Source organism: Molothrus ater, chromosome 17 (genome assembly GCF_012460135.2).
Source record: "Molothrus ater isolate BHLD 08-10-18 breed brown headed cowbird chromosome 17, BPBGC_Mater_1.1, whole genome shotgun sequence".
NCBI lineage: Eukaryota > Metazoa > Chordata > Aves > Passeriformes > Icteridae > Molothrus > Molothrus ater.
This window is the reverse complement of record NC_050494.2, coordinates 4,073,179-4,097,047: the sequence shown is the minus strand read 5'-3', so window position 1 is coordinate 4,097,047 and position 23,869 is coordinate 4,073,179.

Below are 23,869 nucleotides of genomic sequence, written 5' to 3'. Positions count from 1 at the left end.
TGCAGAGAACATTCAGACCTAAATCCACTGTCTGAAAGAAGAAAAAACCTCACTTCTGAGCAGGGAATGCTTTTTAGCTTCTTTTGTTTCTGCACATCAAAAAGACCTGGAGTTTGTTGCCCATATCGCAGGGAGCCAAAGTCTTACCTCTTACCAAACTCTTACATTTTTCTGCTTACCTTCAGGATGCCTGATTTCTCCTGATTTCACTTTTACAGCTTTTTAGATGGGGGCCAGTGGTTGAATGGAGCTGGACCCTGCCAGCAGCCTCTGGCACAATGGACTATTCCTCCTATTCCTCCAACAGCACATATGAAATGAAACCTGCAAATAGAGGAGAAGCAAACTACTAGAAGGTCTCAAGAGGTGAGAGGAAGTGGAATTAATCACCCTGTGAAAGAGGGAGGCCATAGCAAATGAGAATAGATGAGGTTTGATGTCAGGAGGAGAAGTTGGCAGTGGGGCTCAAACTCTGATAGCTCCTTCTGAGAACATGGCTCAGCCTGGCTTTCCTCTCCCAAGCTCTGGAGCAGCCCTGTGCTTCAAAAAAGGCCTTTGAGGGATATCTCTGTTGAAAAGGGAAGGAAATTGAGCAAGGCAAGCACATCAACAAGTCCAGCAGTGCTCAGCCTGTGGAACTGATGCCACCCAAAACCTCCCATGTTCTCTCAGGAAATCTGTGTATTAGACCTGGAATTAGGAAGCTCAGGTTTGAGAAATGGCTGCTGATGCCCTTTCTCTAAGAAGTGACTCTTACTGTTCTCTTGACATTATTTGAGCACACCTCATCTCAAAGGACATGGCAAACAGATTAATTAAGCCTCCAGTAAATAAACCTATAGGGAAAGTTTATCAAAGGAAGTCACGGAGCCACAAAGTGATTTATGCAAGGCTGTGGCTGAGGCTGATTCCCAATCCATTCCCTGCACACCACTAGACAGTGCTTTTCCTTTCACTACCACCAGTGCTTTTGTACCACAAAGCTCAGCCAGCCCATAAAACTGAATAAAACAGGTCACTTAAAACACAAGCACTCTGGACAACTTCCTGCTGGGTTTCTTTAACGAGGAGAGCAGAGTTTGGCTTTGAAGCCTCAGGGCAGAAGTCTTGGAGTGTGTGCATGTGAGTGTGCATGACACTGGATAAATGTGATCAGATGTGGTGTGACAAACTATCAGGGAGACATTTGCATTGCCATTTCTGCAGCAGGGCTGCCTGTGCAGGGCAGAAGGGGAACATGTTCAGGGTGTCAGGTGTGGTACATGTTATAAATCAGAAGCTTGACTAGGCCAGTGTTCAAGCAGCAATCAATTTGTTAATTAATATGGTAAAGTATGAGCAATGCAGGGTGCAGTGGGGCAAGTTTTCCCTCCAACTGCACACCCATAGTTGAGGCTTACAGGTATTTATAGGGGTACTCATCAGCTTTCTCAGCAGTTTCTATTCCAATGTTTACTCATCAGCAGTTTCTATTCCCAATTTTTACGTCACAATTCTATACACTATTGTGATTTAGTTTTTCTCAGGATGTATCCCAAAAGGAGCATCCCCAGATGGTGCTGGTCCGGTTTCTGAAAGAAGAAAGACGAATCCCATCTGGTGGAGTCCAGCTCTCCAGATGTGGGTCCTCCTTCTAATTGCAAGGACTATAAATCTCATACAGTGATGTCCAGCTTCCTTGGTTGAAACCATAAATCCTTGAGGTGATGTTCATCTTCGTTTCTTAAGCTGTTTTTCTGTTTTGTTAAGGTGTAAGACAAGCATGTTTCCTTTATATATATTCCAAAGCTATAGTTTCAAGGATACAAGCAATATTCTGAAATTATACTTCAAAAGGTTATTATTGCAGAGCTCTTTAAGGCTTAACTACAAGCAAAGAGCAACATCCTTAATGCTTTAATTCAAATGCTCCTAAATCAACCAAGGTTAACTGCAAACAAAAGGCAGGTTAAAGGACTTCTTCCATGCTTTACTCTCCTCAGTTATTATTAGAATTCACAACTGTCCCATTGTTGGTCTCCACACACATCACAATCACAAATACACACATTGCCTGCATGTACCTGACACGAAACACAGCTTTGTATTTCTCATACAGTGTAATGGGAGGTGATGTGAGAGCCAGGGAATGATCACTTTCTTTAGCAGAGACATCCCAAACTCACGGGGACAGTGCCTGCTCACCAAGGGCAGCTCCTGGCTCTGGAGCTCCTCTGACTTGAGCTGGGGGCATTGGAACATTGTGGATTTGTCCTGACATCCTCCCTTCCCTGTGCAGTGCCCTCATGCCCAGCTCAGCAGTCCCAGGCTGAGGCACAGGAGGCTGAGGGACACCACAGAGCCCCAGGGAGAGCCAGGGCCTTTTCCTTCTCTGTGTGTGCTCCAGAGCAGGGTGGCACAAAGGGATCTGCAGCCCATTTATTCCCTGAGCAGCTCCAAATGCACCTGGAAGTCAGAATAACAGATTTAACCCCCCTGTGAGCAAGGGTGATTATTCTAGGATGTGATATGCACCAAGAGTTCTAGGAAATTTTAGGTGTATTGCCTTTTTCCTTCCACTTTTGCACCCCATTATGTGACTGGGGAGAGTGGTTTATATGACACCCAAGAGATTTTCTGAATGGAGGAAAGCTGGAGAATTAATTCATTCTGCACACCTCTACCTCAGCTAGTTTGTGGTGTAAGAGCTCTCATCAAGGAGAAAAAACTGTCAGACATTCAAACCTGAGCATTTTACATGTCTTTAACCAGTTCTTCCTTTTTTATTTATTCCCATAAATACAGTAGGGTTTGGCAGGGAGAACTGCACAGGTGGAACTGAGTAATGGCTCTCAGGGTTTCCATAAATTAAGAACACCCAAGCTGACAATGTACATGTCATCTTTACCAATTCACTCCCCGAGCCCGTGCCAGGCTCTCTGCAATAAACTTCCCCTGTTTCACAGCTAATCATGTGCAGCATAAATCCCACAGATCCCAGCCTGCTCACAGGGCTGGCCAAGGCTCAGCCTGGGGGGTTTATCCTCAGATGTGACCCAGCTGACACAACTTTTCTCCCCTGCTCACCCTCCACCACGGCAAAGGAACCCCAGTGAGGGGAATAATCAGAGTTCAGCTGATTTTCTAATTCAAATGCAAAGCACCTGGACATCCCCACTTGCTATGCTGCCCACCACCTCTCCCCTTTCTGTTTCCCTTGTAAACAAGCTGCAGGTGAATCGTGCTGCTCAGCACTTTTCAGACTTTATCTCTCTATTTTTAAATACAGCACAAATGTGATTAGCACATCAGCCTGATTATCTCCACAAGGATTCAAGAAGAAGAAGACTGCCAGCCAGCTTCAAGTCTTTGGAACTCCTGTTAAGGTTAAAGACAGCATTCACAGGAGTGAGGGGTGGTGCTGCTATGGTTCTGGAGAGGTGAGGAAGGGAAGAGCTGCACCATCACACTCTGCCTCTTTGTGTCACCCCAGTCGTGCAGAGAACTGTTCAATCTGCCCTTTCCTTTATCACAAAGGTAAATATTGTACTAGAAGCTCACCAAAATGCCCTCTCTTGGCCTCGTGTGCCACATTTCATCCTTTGCTCTCAAATTACATTTTTTTCCCCCTTGTTGCTGGCTTCCTTTCTGCTCTTTTGGACACTTGCCCAGCTTCTCAGACACTGATACTCTCAGTATGGACAAAAAGGCACGTGGGTGTCTTGTGAGAGCACACACCAACACTTTCAGAGGTATTTGGGTTTGCAGAGGCCCAAAATATGCCTTTTTTGGATTCAGTGGGCTGACTCTGGAAACACAGCACAGCATCTGCATTTCCATCTGGGAAATGGGGAGGAAATCTGGACAGACATATGGGAGTCACTGTTTTTATATTTCCAACATTGATGGATAAGCATCTGAATTTTCAACAGCCATCTCCTTAGCTCAGAGTCAACAGACTTTGCTCCTTGTTGGGTAAAAGAACAAGTATTTCAAACCCAAACTCCAGTGATGAGGAGTCAGAGTTCCTGTATGTTGAGAAGAGCTGCACTCCCTCTTGGGAAGCCTGTTCACATCACTGGGTGCCTTGATTCATTCACCACAAAGGCTATGAGTGCTTCAGTCACACTTGAATCTAAAAAGTCAGCCCCAAGTGTTGACAGAGATGTGAAAATATTTATTCTCAAATCAGTTCCTCTTTTCAGACCTTAAAAAAAGGTTTTTCCTCTTGCTGTTAGCCAGATGTGGTGCTAAACATACATATATGCACATGCAGGTGTACATATATCCCTGTGCAATTTTCCCACAACCTTGCAGTCTCCTGGAAAATTCTCCAGCAGGCATTAAACCCCAGAAATCTCCAGAAGGGCTAATAAATCATTCTAAGTATGATGTTTGCAGGGAAAGGCATTTTGGAGATGATAAAATGAAGCCCATTTTCCAAATGTCAATGAACCCACAGCCATGGTGAGTGGCTTTTCAGATGTCTGCCCACTTATTAGAGATGTGCAAAGTCAGGTGCCTACAAAATTCAACGAGAAAAAGTTAGAGTATAAATGAGTGTAGCCTTTCCAAGCCTATAAAAAGGGAGGCAGGGATCAAAAACGATTGGGGGGAAAAAATGAATCTCCCACAAGCCTATTTTTCAGAAACCAGAGTTCAGCTTGCTCCTGAGAGCAGCAGGAAGCACAGCATGCAGAGGTAATTGCCCAATGAGAAATTCTCTTTGAATACATAGGACAACATTACTGGGCAGAGAGAGAGGAGGAGGAACAAACCTGTGTGTGCTACTCAGGAAGCTGTTTGTACCAATTCCTACATATCCACATTTTTCTGATGTATTAATTAATAGCTGGGAGGAAAGTCACCCAGGCCAGGGGCTCAGCGTGTCTGTTGTGCCAAATCCCAGCACCTGCCGTGGGAGACAAAAGAAATGGTAAACACAAACACAAAGGTCATATCCAACTGCAGAAATGAGATGTGAGGGTTACTGTGGTGGGTAATACATTCATTATGTTCCTGCTTTTGAGGTACTACTTTTGAGGGAATAGGATGCCAAATTCACTCCACACCATCACAATCACAGAGCATTTTACCATAGGATCCTACCTCCTCATTTTTTTGTCATTGGTAAAGGAACCATTTGGAAGTGAAACTCCTGCAACCTTTCATTAAAGAAGATGGGAAGCCAAGAAAGTGGAGGGGATAGATGGCATTTTAATGAAACATTAGACACAAAGTGATGGCCACACTATTGTGTGTTAGAAGGCTCTGAAGGATGCTCAGCCAACTTGATAGCTTGATGGAATGAACACTTAAATGCTTCTTGTTGGGAAGGAGGTGTGGGACAATAGAACAGGGCCATGCTGCTGGCACTGAGGGGGAGATTTTTGCAGCACAGCTATGGCTGATAGTTTAAGTGTCCTACAAATGTGTGTTACTATTGTAAGACAGTTGAAATTAAAATGCCCAGGACCTGATTCTTCTCCCACATGCAGCACCAGTTCCAGGGAATTTGTGCCTCAGTCACATCAGTACAAATGAAGAGAAATTCCAGCTGGGTATTTCTGTGTATGAGCCTCCTTTCACAAGGTATTTAAGGACAAGTTTAAATCAATCCCTATTCAGCCAAGACTGATGCAGATCTTTGGCTCTCAGTAAAGAAACGTGCTTAAAACCTTTGTCTAACAGGAATGAACTACAAGCCAGGGCTTTAGGTTAGTGCTTGTACCTTTCCTGATGAACCTTGCTGCAGAGGAAAGGCATTATTTGAAAAAGAAGGTATCAGTGGTGTGAAGCCAGATTATCTTGAGCCTGCAGGGAAGTTTATTACTTGGCTGCAGCACCTCAGCAGAAAAATACTTGATATTGATACCCATCTACCAAATGCAAAAGAATAAAAAAGAGAAACTAAACACCAAGAAACGAAACAGCTAAATGGACTAAATGACGTTTAATATTGCCTTCCAACACAAACTATTTATGATTCTATAATTCTATAAATATTAGATTGCATCTTTAGTGCTTTGCTACTTATATCTGTCAAAACCTGCAAGCCTGCCTGTTCTCTGAGGGGACAGACCTCACTGCAGCAGGAGTGCACCCATGTGAGCTCCAGAGCCTACAGACCCTCAGTAACCCCTCAGGAGCAGACCCAGCTTTTGCACAGCCAAAATGTGAATTTTATAGATGCAGCTAAAAAAAGCCATATGTATATTTTTTTTTCCACTGTGTTTGCCATTAAGTGCTTGTTGCCTGTAATTGAAATAATTTATATTTCACGAGGGCACTTTCGTCCCGCTCTCCCTTCCACGCAGGGCCACGAACTGCAGCAGCAATTAGTGAGACATGAGTGATGGAAGTCATGGTTTCAAAAGGTCAGAGATGGCTTTCCTTGCTCACAGCAGCTGCACAGAGCACCAGACCTGAAAGGAGCTAAAACCTCCACCAAGGGTTTGGATTTGTAGCAGGCATGCTACACCCAGAAAGATGTAGGTGGTACCAACAGAACCAAAATTCTATACAATATCCAGTCCCTGATTCTATAAAATACCCAGCTCCTGGTTCTGTAAAATACCCAGCCTCTGATTATATACAATACCCAGCTGCTGATTCTATAGAATACCCAGCTCCTGATTCTATACAATACCCAGCTGCTGATTCTATAGAATACCCAGCTCCTGATTCTATAGAATACCCAGTCCCTGATTCTATAGAATACCCAGCCCCTGATTCTATACAATACCCAGCCCCTGATCCCATAAAATACCCAGCTCCTGATTCCACACAATACCCAGCCTCTGATTCTATACAATATCCAGTCCCTGATTCTATACAATACCAGTCCCTGATCCCATACAATATTCAGTCCCTGGTTCTATAAAATACCCAGCCCCATACAAAATCCAGTCCTGGCTCCCTGGGAGCAGCAAATGGAGCCAGGGGAGGATGATGTCTGGGGAAATTCAGTATCCAACACAGCACAAGGTGGGAGATTTCCCTTGGCCCCACATTAATATAGAGTTTTCTCCAGTGCAATCTGTCAAAAGTGCACCAGAGAAACAGATGTAAATACAAACATAAAGAGTTTTCTAAGAATAAGGAAACTTGAAGAATAATGAAATTTGCTGTGCTGATGGGGTTAGAAAATCTTACATTATACTCCTCCTTGTTCTGGTGAGAGCGGCAGCAGAGAAAATCAGCACAAGAAGTCCTTGTTTTTTCTTGTGTTTTCATTTATTTTTATTTGCAGCCAAGTTTTCCCCATTTGGATCTCAGTTTCCTCTGCCCTGCTGCAATGGGGTCACCCCAGCAGGGGTGAAGGCAGTGTGTGCCTGGCTGCACCCAGCAGCCGCCAGCCCAGCAGAGAGAACACAGGGCCTCCACCACATCCCTGGAATTGTTAGTGCAGAATGAACCGACCTAGATGGAATTTCACCTTGGGAGCTGGGGCTGAATTGAGTCTGAATAGAGGTGAAATTCCCCAGGCAGATGGCGAGTCCTCTGGCTGGTGCAGTCACAGCCCTGGAGCACTTCATCAGGCCTTGGGAGCCCCCCATTAGCTCCACAGAGTGCTGGGATCAGGGGAGGAGAACAGCTGCAAGTGTCTCTTCATGCCAGTGGGGAGCTGCAGAGTGCTGAACTGCTGCCTGTGCAATAAAGAACAGGAATACAGCTCCTCTGAATTAGTTTAGATCACCGAGGTCTCTTTGTTTCAATTATCACTGGTACAGTCGAGTCTCCTGAAAGATCCCATTAGCTCCCAACTAGCTCTTTTACACACAGGCACCTTTTCTAATACCTTTTGCTTTAATGAAGATGCTTTTTTTAATAGCTCACACTGGAGCAGATACCAAAAAGAGAGCGGGAGCCCTTAAAAATAAATGGGTCAAATGTGTCCCCGGTGTAACACAGTGGGGTGTATTGATAGTTTGTTTAGATCTAAGCTGTTGGGCAAGTGAAATGGTGGGAAAAAAGGGAAAAGAACAAAGAACTGAATCTAAATAAAGACCTGTCTTGTCCCCCTTTTCCTGGTTTCCCTTCTACAGGTCAGTAGGTGGTGCTTCCACTTTGCAGTGAGGTTTTGTGGATAAGGAGTCGCATCCATCATTTTCTACCTGCTAATGCTATTTACAAAGCCCCTTCCAGGGAAATGGTTACATCTTGGTGCCTCCATTCATGCCTACACTTCTGTAGCTGGGAGAGAAGATGGTCTCCAAAGAGGAGCATAGTTTTCTGTTTCTTCTCCCTGGCTGCTGCGTAAGGAAAAGTTCAAATTTGTTTAAAATGCCCAGAACTGCTGCTCAATTAAAGTTCAAAAAGCATCAAATAAAGGCAAGAAGGCAGAGGTCAGATGTCCTGGTCCCTTGGTGCCTGTGACAGCTCTCCAGCACGCTGCTCCTTGCCCTGGGGAGGACAGAGTGTGAGTTTAGCCCAGAAGGCAGCAGAGAAGGGATGGTGCTGTGGGACTGTGCCTCAGAGCTTTGACAGCAGCACGAGCGCCCCAGCAATCTTGGCTGCTGCCAGCACAAGGAGGAGAGGTTCTCACTGAAATTGGATGGGAATCCTTTTCTTTTAAGATACCAAATCTCATTCTGCACAATCTGCTTGCAAGCCCACCCCCAGTTCTGCTCGGTGATTTTCTGCTGGAAAGTGCTGCAGCATTTCAAGGCTGGCTTTCTCCACACTCATTTTCCAGCCCTCTTGTTAGGCTCTATTTTGCAGGGTCAAAAGGCCCTTTACTCTCAAGACTCCTCTCCATGTAGATACTCTTAAAACTAACGATAAAAATCTCCTCTCCATCTTTTAATAAGATAATGAATAGAGTTCTTGGTGCTTCGGGTCGTGTAACTCATTTCCCATGCCCTGGATCATTTTCCTAGCCTTCCTCTGAGGTCTGTGTAACACCTTCCAGCCAGTGTCACAAGTGGGTGAGGTCTCCAGCAGCCATCACTCCCTCCTCAGGACAGGGATGAGGTTACTCCTCTGATTCCATTTGATTCTTTCCCTGTGCTCAGGGCTGTCCTTGTGCTGCCCAGCTCAGAGCTCCCTTTGAGGCTGCTGCCCCACCATGACCCCAGAGCCATCCCCTTCCCAGACAGGATCTCCCATTCTGCAGCTCTGAAATAAACACTGGCATGAGATCTTTCTCCTTTTTAATGCCTTTATTAAAAGCGATCAGCTCCGGTGGGGAGAACTGTCGGGTCCACACTCACGCCACTGCTGCTCCCATGAGTAACTTGGAGGAAGAGGAAGAGTGCAGAGGAGTGCAGCTTTGTCCAAGGGTCTGCAGGCAGAGCTGGGGGTTTCATCCTTTCCAGAGCATTAAGAAATCCCTTAGGTTTTGGCTCAACATTCAAGGTCCTCTGTCCCAACATCTTTTGAGGTTAGGGTGAGGGGTAAAAAGGTCTTGGTGGATACTGGATTCTGTTCTTCACGTGTAGACATCGCTTTGATTCATCCATTTTGTGTTGGCTCGTTGTTGTAGGGGTTTTTGGCTAGGTTTGGTGAGGGGTCTCTCCCGTTGCATGCTGACTCCATGTCCCTTCCCCTTCACTGTCTGGGTGCCATCCTCCAGGAAGCAGCAGGGTGTCACTCGACAAAAGGGGGAATTCTTGACCATCAAGGACAGGTAGTTAACCAAAATGACAGGTGATTACAGCATCAAACAGTTGGAACTCCACCTGGCAGCCACTGGCCCAAGCTGTGAACTCTGCAACCTTTAAAAAAAATGGGCAACTTTTTCTACTCATAACAGCTCCATCAGCACTTTTCCTTCCCAGGTGCAGCAGCTGACTGTGTTTAATCCAAGTGCTGGGCCTGTCCCCTGCACGCAGCACTGCTGGAACCACACCTCAAATCCTGCCTTTGGTTTTGGGCTCCTCACTGCAAGAAGGTCCAGAGAGTGGCCAGAGGAAGGAATGGAGCTTGTCTGGAGCACAAGGGGGGTGAGGAGCAGCTGAGGGAGCTGGAGGGGCTCAGCCTGGAGAAAAGGAGGCTCAGGGGAGGCCTTGCAGAGCTTTGGCCCCTTCTACAAGGAACAAGCTACAGAACCAGAAAGAATGGCCTTGAGTTGCACCAGAAGGTTAGACTGGATATTAGGGAAAGCTTCTCCATGGAAAGGCTTGTCAAGCACTAGAAAAGTGAGAGAGCTCATGGCTATTATTGATCTGTCCTTTTAAACGGAAAGGTGAGGAACCCTCAGTGCCCCAAGGGCTGGAGGAAGGGGAAAGTGCACCACAAACCAATACAAACACACATACAGCAAAGCTGAAGGGAATTTTAGGCAAACATTTAACATTTCCCTTCTTCTGAGTTGTTTTTTTTTTTTTTAAGAGCAATGAAGAATAATCTTGTCCTTCAGAGGAGATATATTCCACTGGATGGACTATTTTTTACAATAGCTGATGCCCCTGCCAGCCCAGAGGAAAGCAAACTGAGTGATTAGAAGAGTCTAAAACTATTGCTGGAAGTGAAAAAGGACGTGGAGCAAGGACAGTTATTTTTAAGCTGTGCAGCAGCATTGCATGATGATTCAACAGCACAAAAGTTACAATTTCTTGTTGATCACACTTTTTTTTCCCCTCTTTCCTATAGCCAAACTTGCAATTTGTGCCTTATGAATTACCACAGTGGCTACCAAAGAGAAGGAAGGGACCAGTTTATTACAAAATTCATTTGTTGGCACTTGAGCTCCTGGGAATTGCACCTGAGTGCAATTTGTATTTGCAGATGTTAATGATGAATGAAAGGAAGCCCCAGAAGAGGACAGGAAAGTGCAGACAATTTTGGCTGTACAAGGTACCTGGAGGAGGGGTGAGTGCATTTGTGAGCTGCAGTTGATGGCAGTGCATTCCACGGATGGCAGAGCCAAGACTTTCTCTTTATCACCCCAGATCCTCCAGCCAAGTGCAGTGGCCAGAAACAACCTCGAAACAGGTTTCAGGAGATGATAAAAGTTTAAAAGGAGGGGGAGGCAAGGGAAGATATATCCATTGGTGCTAAATGGAATAAAGAATTATACACAAAGAGAGCGAGCCCGCAGCAGCTGCAGTCAAGAAAACAAATCAACCATTTATTACTTCTCCTTCAGTGTCTTTAAATATTTATGGAATGCCATCCATAACCAAGTTAATTGTGAATGGCTGATGGTGTATTTGCAGAGCCTTCTTTCACCTGCAAGCAGCAGAACTGCTGTGAAAGGGACTTTTCATCAATGACAATAATTATATGGCCCCTAACAGCTCTCTGTGTGCCTCATGGCATAATCCAGTGCAGCTACTCCCACAGGGCTTTGCTGGTGAGTGGAGCCCAGGAATGCCAAGGGGATGGGAAGAACACAGTTCCATGTGTCTGTGCATGCAGGGTGAGGCTCCTCTTGGAGAATAAACCAGCCCCACTTTGCCAGGCAGAGACCTGTGAACATCCACAGCTGAGAAAATCAAAAAGCTCAGTGCTCCCTGCCATTTACAAGGGAGGAATTAATCCAGAGTGCCCTCATTACTGCTGGTAGCACCTTGCTTAACTCAGTATTTAAATAAAAATAAACAAAGAGCGAACCCCAACCTGCTCCTTGTGCAGTGACCCGGTGTCAGAAATGAAGAATTCATCTCCACACTGATTTAATCATATCAGAAAGATGGATGCCAGGATTCATTACTGTGACAAAATGTTTATTGTTTAATCACATTATCTGCCAGCTCCTGGGGAGGCTGAGGGAGGTTTATGTGACACAGACCTGCCACAGGGATCACAGGAGCTGCCCCTGCCTGCTGCTCTCCACACACGTGGCCCTGGGATGTTCCTGCTGTCCCCAGGTGAGGCTCAGCACCTGAAAGTGGCCCCACACACCTCCTTTAGTGCTAATCTGGCTGTGTGTTTTACCTATTCCCTTCCTTTCACCATGTGGACACGGTCTGTTCACCCAGTGCACAGAAAAAGGGCAGCAGCAAACAGGTACCACATTGAAAGAGGGTTTCTGATTCCTTTCCACACTTTTCTGTGAAATCCTGTTGCTTGCTGAAGTTGAAATCCAAAGAAGTTTTTCTTTTTGCCAATTCACAGCTTTTCAAGGCGAACACCCCATCAAGGTCTGCCAGACTTCCTTCAGCCAAAATAAGCATAAGAATAAAAAATCTGCTTAAGGTATTTCTGAAGCATTTTCCATTTTGGTGACATCTAACAGATTTTCATGTTCTGCTCAGCTCAGATGAGAAAGACAGAGAACAAAGCCTTGCTGTATGTGTGTTTGTATTGGTTTGTGGTGCACTTTCCCCTTCCTCCAGCCCTTGGGGCACTGAGGGTTCCTCACCTTTCCGTTTAAAAGGACAGATCAATAATAGCCATGAGCTCTCTCACTTTTCTAGTGCTTGACAAGCCTTTCCATGGAGAAGTTTTCCCTAATATCCAATCTAACCTTCTGGTGCAACTCAAGGCCATTCTTTCTGGTTCTGTAGCTTGTTCCTTGTAGAAGGGGCCAAAGCTCTGCAAGGCCTCCCCTGAGCCTCCTTTTCTCCAGGCTGAGCCCCTCCAGCTCCCTCAGCTGCTCTCACCCACCTTGTGCTCCAGACAAGCTCCATTCCTTCCTCTGGCCACTCTCTGGACCTTCTTGCAGTGAGGAGCCCAAAGCCAAAGACAGCTGGTTTTACTGTGGGTAACACAGAACCACAGAAGGGTTTGGTTGGAAGGGACCTTAAAACTCATCCAGTGCCACCCCTTCCATGGCAGGGACACCTTCCACTGTCCCAGGCTGCTCCCAGCCCTGTCCAGCCTGGCCTTGGGCACTGCCAGGGATCCAGGGGCAGCCCCAGCTGCTCTGGGCACCCTGTGCCAGGGCGTGCCCACCCTCACAGGGATCAATTCCTTCCTGAGAATCTTCCAGAGAACAGGTAAAATGTTGGATCCTGCTCCCAGCTGGCAGCAGAGCTGTGTCCCACCAGGAATCCCTGCAGCTGGGGTGCAGAACTGGGATAACTCTCCTACAAACCCTGCTCAGCAGAGCTGTAAATACACAACCATGTTCTCCCAAGATCACAGCTCCTGTTGTTAGCACACATCTTTCACAAAGACAATCAGCCTCGAGCTAAGGGCTTCAAATGATGGAGAATCCACCTTGCTGCTGGGTAATTTATTTCAGTGGTTAATTACTCTCTGCTAAAAATGTGCACCATATTTCTAGTCTGCACTTCTGCAGCAACTGCTTTAAAGCAAGTTTTTAAATGAGTTCAAATACATGCTGGAGCAGGACTTAGGGAGTTAATTAATACTGTTTGGATAGCCAGACAGTGGAGGCATGTTCAATAAAGCTGACATTTATGTATCACTATCAATTCACAAAGATGAAACACTGAATTCACTTGCAAAGCAACAGGCTTGTGGATTTTTAGACATCTTAGTAGAATTTCAATAAAGCTATAAAGAATAATCTACTTAATTTCCACCAAACCCTCTCTCTCTCTATGATGTAAGGGTAGAACAGTTTTATTTCTCATAATTTAGGAAAAAATATTCACTCTGTAGTCTGTTGCAAGTCTGAGCTGAGAAATATTTATCTTACTATTTGAATTTTTTCCCCATGATTTATAAATGCTGCTGTCTTTCCCCAGAGATGGGCATGAGGCTCAGATTCCTGACATTGATTGATTCAAGGGGGAAAAGTTTGTCACATTTGATCTGACAAGGCGAGCACATGCAATCCTTGGACAGATGTACCAGGGAGAGAAGTCATATTTTTATCTTGAGCAGGGTTCTGGTCAGATGTTATCCTAGTTCAGATCCTGCAAGAAATTATTGTGAATATGTAAAGAGAAATAATCTGCTGGGAGAAAAAGCTCTTCCCAAGTTTTGCACAGACAGAATAGGTCTGGACAACTCATTTATAGCAATTCTCCTTGAGATTCACACCCTGACTGAAGGGAATGGACAGAACTTTTCCATGGTTTCCAAATCAGTCAGACCAACAAATCTGAGGCATTTCCTGGAAAATGCCAAGACATGCAAATATTTCTGCTATCACTGAAAGACAAATCTCCTCTTCCTTCCCCCCACCAACATGCAGCCATCAGAAAAAGCAAGATTTAGAGGGATTTCACACTTCCATAAAAAATAACCCACAAGTCACTCCTCTGAGCTGCCAAACTGAGCTGACCACTAGGAAAGGCCAAGAACTGATGTCTTTTCTATCCCATGAAGAATGATGGGACATATTTGCATTAAAATCAATATAAAGCTTGTAACTCACATCAGTTTTGAAAACTCAAGATTTTTGTCTTTTGTGGTTCGGGTCTTTTCAAATATATCAGTTCAATTTAATTTGAATCAGCTCAGTTCACTCTGTTCCACTGGTTTGTTTTGCTTTTTTAACCATATTATTATTAAGGACAAATAAAGAAAACCCAGATATTTTATCCTGCAAAAAAGCAATAACAAAAGCCTAGAAATTTACACTTGGATTACTAAAAAAAAAAAATCAATAACAATTTTTCCTGTGAATAACTCCATTCACTTTTCATGAACTGAGAATTCCATTCCAAATGAAATGAAATTTTGTTTGAAAAAATTCCCAACCAGCCCCAGCAAATATTTCTTTTTGTGTTTGTAAATCTCTCCTGCCTCCCACTACAAGTACCTGTAGTGCTTCGATGAAGACCTCCTATCTCACCCAATAAATCCAATGTACCTGTCTCCAGATGTGGGAAAACTGCAGCATGCCAACATGTATCCAAGTAAAAATTACTTCAGCAAGCATTTCTCCTTTGTTTTACTGAGAACAACCTGGCAAGCCTTCCAGGGAGCTGACCCTGAAGCAAAACAGATGCACAGAGCCTTGCAACACCTACATCTTCATTTCCTATGTTTTGCTTTTTAGAAGAAGTGTAGGTGTCTAATGGAGCTTGGGAAAGCCACGTTTTCCTTCAACTACACAGTCAAAGTAAATCAAGAGTGTCGAGTAAAGAGAAACTAATTCTATTTTTCTTGCTTCCAGTAGGAAGGAGAATTGTCTGTCCTCCCCTTCTTGCCCCAAGCAACAGTCTTGGCAGCAAAGAATATTTTTTCATAAAGCATAATGCAGAAGCAGCTCTCATTCACTCCGGCAAATCCTGTTTAATCCTTGGATTTGTATCGTTTGCTGACTAGACTGAGAAATTTGGCTGCATCTAATCCTTTGGCTTCTGAAGAAAAATGGCTTATTTAAATATTTAGCTGCACTTTGTCAATAGCAGCGGGCTGGGGGTGATGGATGACTGCAATTATGCTGGGTGCATCTCCATTAACGTGCCACTTTCCCCAGGTATGGAGTCTGCCTCTTGTATGCTTTGTTTAATGATCACGACTGAGGAGGAATTTTAATGACCCCTCAGCAGCCGGTGCTCACTTGAGGTTGGATATTATTCAGTGGTGTGGGAGTAGCTGGTGAGCTGGGATGATCAGAGCAGTGGATTAGACACATCCTCTGCAAACAAGTTGACTCAGGCTTGGTGACACCCTGAGCTGCAGCAGGTGGAACACACCAGGAGACAGCCTCAGCTCCAGCCAGGAAAGAAGAAACAGCTCCCAATGCTCTGCTGTGAAAAATGCCTATTTTATGGTTGGCTTTTTGCAAATATTCAAATGAATAATATATGTGTTATGTTAGAGAGTAATGCTGTGTAATTCTCTTAAGTAGTGTGTTAAATACAGTTTTCGGTTATGACATAAGGTTAAAATAGAAACTATGCTATGTAGGATATTTTTTTAAAGAAAGGACTTGCACTGAGACAGCAGCCACACCACAGGACACCTCAGTCTTTCAGAGAAAGAGAATTTATTGCTCCATTATCAGAAGAAATGAACTTCTTCCTAGCCTAGCTAAGGGTCGAAGGCACCTTAAGATTCAGAGGAAGAAGCTGACACTGCCCAGACAGAATCCTGTGTTGGAATGGAATTTATGCATCATGGATGAGGTGTATGAATATGCAACAGGCTGTTGCTTTTAAGGGTTAATCCTCTGTTAACGTGGGTCCTTTTTCAGGCTTATTTTGTCAAGAAAAGGTACCCAGACTGTCCATAACTCTTTGTTTTTATTGTCTCATATTGTCCAAATCCAAATTGTCCAAATTATTATTACTCTTATTATATTACTTTTTTTATAACCATTTTTTAATAATGAAACTTTTAAATTTTTAAAAACATGTGATTGGCGTTTTTCACATCTGCCATGCAGTTTTCAGTCCATCATGTGATGAGAGCATTCTACACTGCTCACCAAATTACTGTCAGCCAGGTATCTCTCTCATAAGCCATTTTTTATGGATCTATTTCTATGGATCTATAGGGAGACTGAGATAGAGAGAGTAGGAGTGAAGGCAGACTGTAGGAATGTGCCTCCTGTTGACAGAGTGACAAAACTGTCCTTTGTCCCCTCAAAAAGGAAAGAAGCCCAGAAGTTTCTCTCCTCAATGAGGTCTAAAAGCCACCTCATAGGCCTGGGGGACTTCCCCTCAAACTTAAGGATGGCCAATTGGACAGGAGCCAAAAAGTCCTGCCTGGGCAATTTACTAGAAAAAGAAGTGAACAAAGAAACCAATGGCTTTTGTGGGGTGTTTCACCAGGAGCAAAGACCTCCTGCACCTAGCTCAATCTTTCTCTGTTTGTTATTTTGCCTTTTATTAAACCTTTTTGTTTCCAGCACTGCAACAGAAGCCATCCTGCTGATTTTTATGCCTCCAAAGGTAGCTGAGCTATCTTGGGTGTGTTATAGACCTCCAAGAGCTCATGAGACCTGGTTCAAAAAGGCTCCTATAACACCAGACATCCCTCCCTCACCTGTACCAGGAGATGCCTCCAGCACACCAGGGCTGGGCTCAGCAGTGATGTGCTGCTGCCCCTGACATCAGGCAGGGTTTGCTGGGTTTACAGAAGGATGTCCAGGATATTTTCATGCTCACCCCTCTCCCCTGGCTTTCCAGAGGGGGATGGAAGAGCCTTCTGCTCCAGAGTGGAGCATGGCTCTATGGCACACACTGAACTGGGCACTGAGCACAAGTGCAAACACTCTTGGCTCCTCTGGCTGCCGGAAAAAGTGAGTCAGGAATAAATCTGAGGCCATTCCACTGCTGCTCACCCTTGGCATGATCATCTGAAACCTAGTGGGTCCACTTGTACCTCACAGGCCATTGTTAAGGCAGAGACAAAGAGCCTGTGAATCAATGAAAACAGGGGCCAGAGCTACCAGGGAAATTTGAGTGTAACCTCCAGTATTTTTCCCCTCTTTTCTCCTCCTGTCCGGGCCAGGGGTCCTGTTCCTGTTGTTATTCTCTATGTACTATACATGTAAAGTGAATTTATTAGACTGCTGTTTTTAATGCTCTTCTTTTGCTTTTCTTCCACACACATGCCTCACATGAACCATTTCCTTCTGGTCAGAGCAGCACATATGAAAGAAATGGTCTGGATGGATTATTGCATGTTAATATTGCTGTAAAAGGTGTGAGGTGAAATGTGACAATCTAGTGAATCCCAGATATTTTGTGTTTCATGTGCAGGTGGTGCAAATATTGGAAAGTCAAGTGGATGCTCAGAGGACAGATAAAAGCAAAACAGATCTTTGAATGTAATTTCATTCTAGGGTAACAGACACCCTTTAAAAACACAACATGATCTATAAACTGTATTATTACACTGAAGAATTGAGGGCAATCCTGACAATTAACAGGGCATTAACAAAGAATATCTACATTAGAGCTGTTCTGTCCATCCTTGGTGCACGTAGGATTTGGAGTCACAAAAGGCAGCTCAGTGTTCCTGATACATTTTAGAAGTAGCAATAAAATCCATTTGAAATCTGCCTCCTCACAAATACAGGCTGGACCAGTATAATTTTCCTATCTGTTTCTCCTGCTACAAGGTATTATTTGCATTGGAAAGATCCCTGTACAGAAGGTGTGATGGGCAGGTTTAATCAGTCAGTCCACAGACCTGACTGCCATCCTCCACCCCAGCTTTCACTGCAAAGAAATATGCAGAGGCCACCTTAAAACATAATTAAAGGCAGACCACACAAGGGATCCAAACAGCTCAGCCATCTATTAATGGAAATGATGGATGCTCTGTATTAACCTTGCTGCTGTTGCAGCCCTACATACAGAGAGAGCAGCAGCCCTGTGAGCCATCCAGTGAGGTTACCTCCTGCAAATTGTATTAATAATTCACTTGTCTGTGTGAGCAAATCCCTCCTTCCCAGGCCAAAAGGTTGCACTAATTTAATGGTGCAAGGTTCAGATCTCCATATGCTCCTACAGGCAGAGATGAAGCAGAAAACCTGGAGGTTGGCAGCCACCCTTTCCTGGGCTCTGTGCAGCAGCCAGAGGCTGCCCAACCTTTCTTGTGGGATGTAGTGCCAGGACAAGGGGGAATGCCTTCAAACTGACAGAGGGCAGGGTTAGATGGGATATTGGGAAGAAATTCTTCCCTGTGAGGGTGGGCAGGCCCTGGCACAGGGTGCCCAGAGCAGCTGTGGCTGCCCCTGGATCCCTGGCAGTGCCCAAGGCCAGGCTGGACAGGGCTGGGAGCAGCCTGGGACAGTGGGAGGTGTCCCTGCCATGGCAGGGGTGGAACAGGATGGGCTTTAAGGTCCTTCCCCACCCAAACCATTCTGTGCTTCTGTGATGACAGAATCAAAGCTGGGGATCTGCAGTCTGGCCTTTTCCAGTGCAAGAGGATCCCATACACAGCCCTGGGAAAGACCTGGCAGTCCCAGGGCTATGGGCATTTTCTGATGCAAGAGGCAGGTCTGCAATTCAGCAGAGATCCCATGTGCTGCAAACATACCAAAAGTAATTTAAAAGAAAATCAAAGTATCACCTGTGTTCTTCAAAACCTACTTTATGTTGGCTTATACCCCATTTCTTAACTGACAGCGTTGACCTCTTCATGCCACTGGGATGAGATAGGAGAGAGGCGAAAGGAAAGCACAGGGGGCAGAAGATAAGGAAGCAATCATAGAATATCCTGAGCTGGAAGGGACCCACAAAGTACATCCAGAGTAGCTCCTGGCCCTGCACAGACCCCCAACAGCCCCACCCTGGGCACCCCTGGGAACGGTGCTCAAACTCTCCTGGAGCTCTGGCAGCCTCGGGGCCGTGCCCATTCCCTGGGCAGCCTGGGCAATGCCAGCACCCTCTGGGGAAGAGCCTTTCCCTGATCTCCAGCCTAAACAACCAACAACCTTTGAGAAATGCCCCAAATCTCAGGGGGCAGGAAGAGTGATGGATCTCAAGACTGCCATACTTTTTTAAGCGTTTGTACTCCCTTGTTGAACGTCACCAATCCTCCATCATGGCAACCAGTGAAGTGTTACACTGCCTTGCCTTTTGCCTACCTACACAGCCTAATTTGGAGTTACCTGCTAACAGTCATTTAATCCACTGCAGAGATTTGGTGCCATTTTCACTCCTGGAGCAGTCATTTGACAACATGTCAAGTGGGAGCAGCACAGACCGAGGCTGAGAAATCCGGCTGTCCACGGGAAACGTGGGTGGCAGAAGCAGGGAACCTGGAAGGATCCAAGAGAAGGTGGTAATTGCCCAGGAGCAGAGATAATTGAAGCACACTAGCCTTACATGAACCCCTGCAATTACATTTTCTTGCCATGCACAATGCAGCTGCCCCACTCCTTGAGAGAAACTCAGGGCGTGTGGTGACTTTAAAGCCCAGATCAGGGGGTTTAACTCTGAAGATAAAAACACTGTGGCTTTAACTGGGAAGGGTTTAACATGGCTGGAAACCATAAATGTTATGGCTTCCCAGCAGTACAGCAACCATCACTGTGAACACATGGCAGTGATGCCAGCTGTGAGTGCCTGTGCTGGATGTAATTGCTTTTTTTCCTCCTGGTGTTCTTCATCAACCACTCAACCAACATATGAAGCAGAGGAATTTGCCATATGAAAGAGGAAATCTTGCACAAGATTTGCTCCAGTTTCTCTCAGTGTTGATCTGATATGAAGAGAAATAGCAACAAGAGATTACAGGATGTAGAAGCAAGAAAAGATTGCTTTGCCTAAAATCCTGGTTGAATCAAAAGTCACAGGGAAAAAAGCTGTGTGAGCTTTTTCCATTTGCCACTTTTCCTAAGGAGCCCTGAGTCTGAGCTCTCTGAGGAGAGCTACCACACATCTGGACATACAGAACCAATGTGTGGATGTGACTCCAAAGCAGTGGTGACAGCCAGGTTTACAGCTGCTGGCTGCCCATGCCAGGGGTAGCCTCTTCCATCTCTGACCCTTCAGATCCTGCTGCAGATCCTTGAGCTGCTTTGTAGCTTCACAAAGACCTCCCAAATCTGCTGCCTTCCACTTCCACCCTCCCTGCTTTGTACATTCTTGTCCATGGTACATCTTTGCTCTCTTCCCTCTCCCCAGCCTTGACCAGGATTCAGCTCCAGCTCTGCTCACACAGGTGTGACATGAACAGCCCAGAGCTCAGCCTGCCTACACAACACAAACAAGAACCAAACCCAATAAAATCCACCCCCCTTCCACTGCACATAAAGCAGGCAGTGGCAGACCCTGGAATCACAGAATGTCCTGAGCTGGGAGGGACCCCCAGGATCCCCATGGCAGCCCCAGCCCTGCCCAGACACCCCAACAGCCCCAGCCTGGGCATCCCTGGCAGCTCCTGGAGCTCTGGCAGCCTCGGGGCCGTGCCCATTCCCTGGGCAGCCTGGGCAGGGCCAGCACCCTCTGGGGAAGAGCCTTTCCCTGGTATCCCAACTAACCATCCCCAGCAGATGACTTTTCCAGCTGTTCCTGAGCCACCCAGCATGAGGCAGAAGTTTTCCCTTCCCTCCGTGGGTTTGAATGACACAGGGAGTGAAGACAGAAACCTGAATGTTTCTGTTTATAGAGTAAGGCAAATGTCACAGCTGTGGAGGGACATTTCACAGCCTATGACCCTGAGGACAGAAATGCAGAAAGAGGCTGCCAAGTGATGTGTTTCTTGTTTCCAGACACCAGCTTTTCCAGGCACTCTCTGGACCTGCCTCAGGAGTTGTTCTCCCCAGCTCCTGGATGAATCTGTGACAATTGCAGTGGAATTCTGGAATTCTTTACTTTATTTTGCCCAATTTTTGTTTACAGATCTAATTTGCCTGAGGAGTTGTTCTCCCCAGCTCCTGGATGAATCTGTGACAATTGCAGTGGAATTCTGGAATTCTTTACTTTATTTTGCCCAATTTTTGTTTACAGATCTAATTTGCCTGAGGAGTTGTTCTCCCCAGCTCCTGGATGAATCTGTGACAATTGCAGTGGAATTCTGGAATTCTTTACTTTATTTTGCCCAATTTTTGTTTATAGATCTAATTTGTATTGAACTATGAATATTGTGGGCTTGGGAATCTACTTTCTACAGCTGATTCTTTGATGGAAACAATACTTTCTTTCCCCTCAGCTGAAATGAAAGGTTTTTCTCCAAGGGGGGAAAGTACATTGACATCCATTCCAGATTTGTTATTCAGCAAACAGTCCAATTCAGGGTGTCAGCTTCCCCGTTGATTTGCAATATAGACTGTGAGATACTGTTATCCTGCTGCCATTTACTCTGCACAGTTTCACTGTAGAGAGCTCCTGACCCTACTGAATTCGGCTCAAGAGTTACCATAGGAAAAAAACACAAGGCAGTGCCTTAAAAGGGAACTTGAAAACGGCCAGCTTGTTATTCATTTGTTTAAATGAAAGTACTGATGATTGTTTTCCCCAGAAAGCCCGATGGTTACTTATAGATACATTTAAAAGAGGGAGAAAGGTGTTAAAACAAGAAGAACTTATTACTTCGTTGACACTTGTTGGGAAATAACAACAAGTAAAAATGCCTGAAGCTGCTCAGCCCAAACAGTTTCAGAAACAAACATTAACATTACAAACACTGCATGAGGACAGAAGAAGGATCTCACAGATGTGGTGTTTGTAATTTCAATTGTGGTATGAGCACTGTTTATGAAGACTTCAACAGATACATGCCAGAGCCCTAATTTGGACCTTTCATTTTCATGTGGAAATAATACTAAAAAAAAACTTGTTTGTTCTTTCTCTGGCTGCTCCCAGGTACCTTTCGAGTCAGTCAGTTCTTTTTAACAAGCAAACAGCACTTTTTGTTACAAGAACTTCTGAATGAAGCCCCATTCAGAATGACAAATAAATGTGAACATCATCTTCTGAGATAATTAGCAGGAAACTTCAGCAACAACTCTGACTCCTGGAATTTTAATGGCAAGAGTAACCTTTGCAGCACAGGGTTGAATTTCCTCTTTAATTTAGAGCTACTCATAAATAGAAACAAACACCAAAGCCAGAAATTATGGGACTCCATCCCCCTGAGTTTGCAATGAAAACCTCGTCCACCATCAGCACTTTAACACTCCCAAGTACTGATGAAGGCAAAGCTCTGTCCTCCACTGCCATCTCCATTTCTCTCTGCCCTCTGGGACATCATGGTGCCTTTCCCAACGCTGGGAGAACACAAAGGCATGGAGCTGTGGGGAGAGCAAACCTTGGAACTGCCCCAGAAGGAAGTCTTCAAAGCCAGGCTGGATGCAGCTCTGAGCAACCTGGTCTAGTGGAAGGTGTGGAAGGCATGGAGGGCTGGAACAAGATGATCTTTAAGGTCCCTTCTAACCAAAACCAGCCTTTGATTCTATGAAAAGCAGAGGAAGAATAACCAAGGCTAATAGTGATGTTCATCATGGGGAAAGGCCAGGGCAGCCTTGAGGGACTCAGGACAAGTTGCCTGGGACACAGCCCTTGGGGAGGACCTGTTTGGGGCCTGATTGTCACAGAAAGCCACTGCTGAAGAAAAGAATAATTTGGGTTTAGATCATGCCTTTCAGACCTGAGCTGTGGCAAAATAACTTGAGAGATGACCTGCAGTGCCCTTTATGTCTGGAGAAGTGAGGCAGGCTTTCCATGCACAGCAGCACCTTGCAGCCTGCCTGTGCCAGCAGAAGTGTTCTGCTGAGCAGGAGGACTCTGGATCTAGAGGCAGGAGTGAGGCAGTTTGTTCCACTGCCTCTGCCAAGGATGCTCCTCACAATCTGTCCTGCTCTGCCTCATCACTACAGCAGGACCAGCAGTGACAGGGACACGCCAGCCCCACCTTGGGGCCAGCACAGCCAAAGGGCTGCAAGAATCCATGTGCCCATTCATGTGTCCTGCCCAGGGCCTAAGTGTGCCCCTGAGCTCTCAGGTTTCTGTGGTTGAGATGACCCCAAGGTATCAGAAAGTCTCTTTTTTCCCAGCCCCGTGACCAAAGAAGAAGTTGAGATTCCTCGGTTCTGCTTTTCAAGGTTGTTTATTTTCTTTTATCTATCACATTCTTTCTCTGACCTGCTGAGATCTGTCCAGCAGGTCAGGTTGTGGCACAGTCCCTGCCCTTGGGGTGGTGTTGGCTTTTTATATTACAAACTACCTGTACTTTATTTACAATAATTTTCTAATACCTATCACCTATGTTAGACAGTCTGTCTCTACTCTAAACCAATCCAGAAGTGCCACCATCACAGCAGAAGATGGAGGCCAAGAAGAAGGAGAAGAAGGACAGGACACACCCAGATTCCTCCATCTTGCCTCTTGAACCCCCATTCGAAATCCCCAAACTTCTACTTTTTCACCCTGTGACAAATTCACTGTCATTCTACTCAAACTCTTGTGGCTTGTAAATCTTCATACAAAGTTGGGAATTGTTTCCATGGGTTAAAATCAAAGGCACAGGGGTCTTTGGTCTCTGAGCCTCCTGCCAGGGTCTTGAATCACCCAGGGCAGCCAGAGGGATGTCCTGGGTCCCTACATGGAGCAAACAGGTTTAACCCCTGAGAGTGCCCAGCAACACCCACGGGATCTCAGCGAGCTGCTGCTGTCTC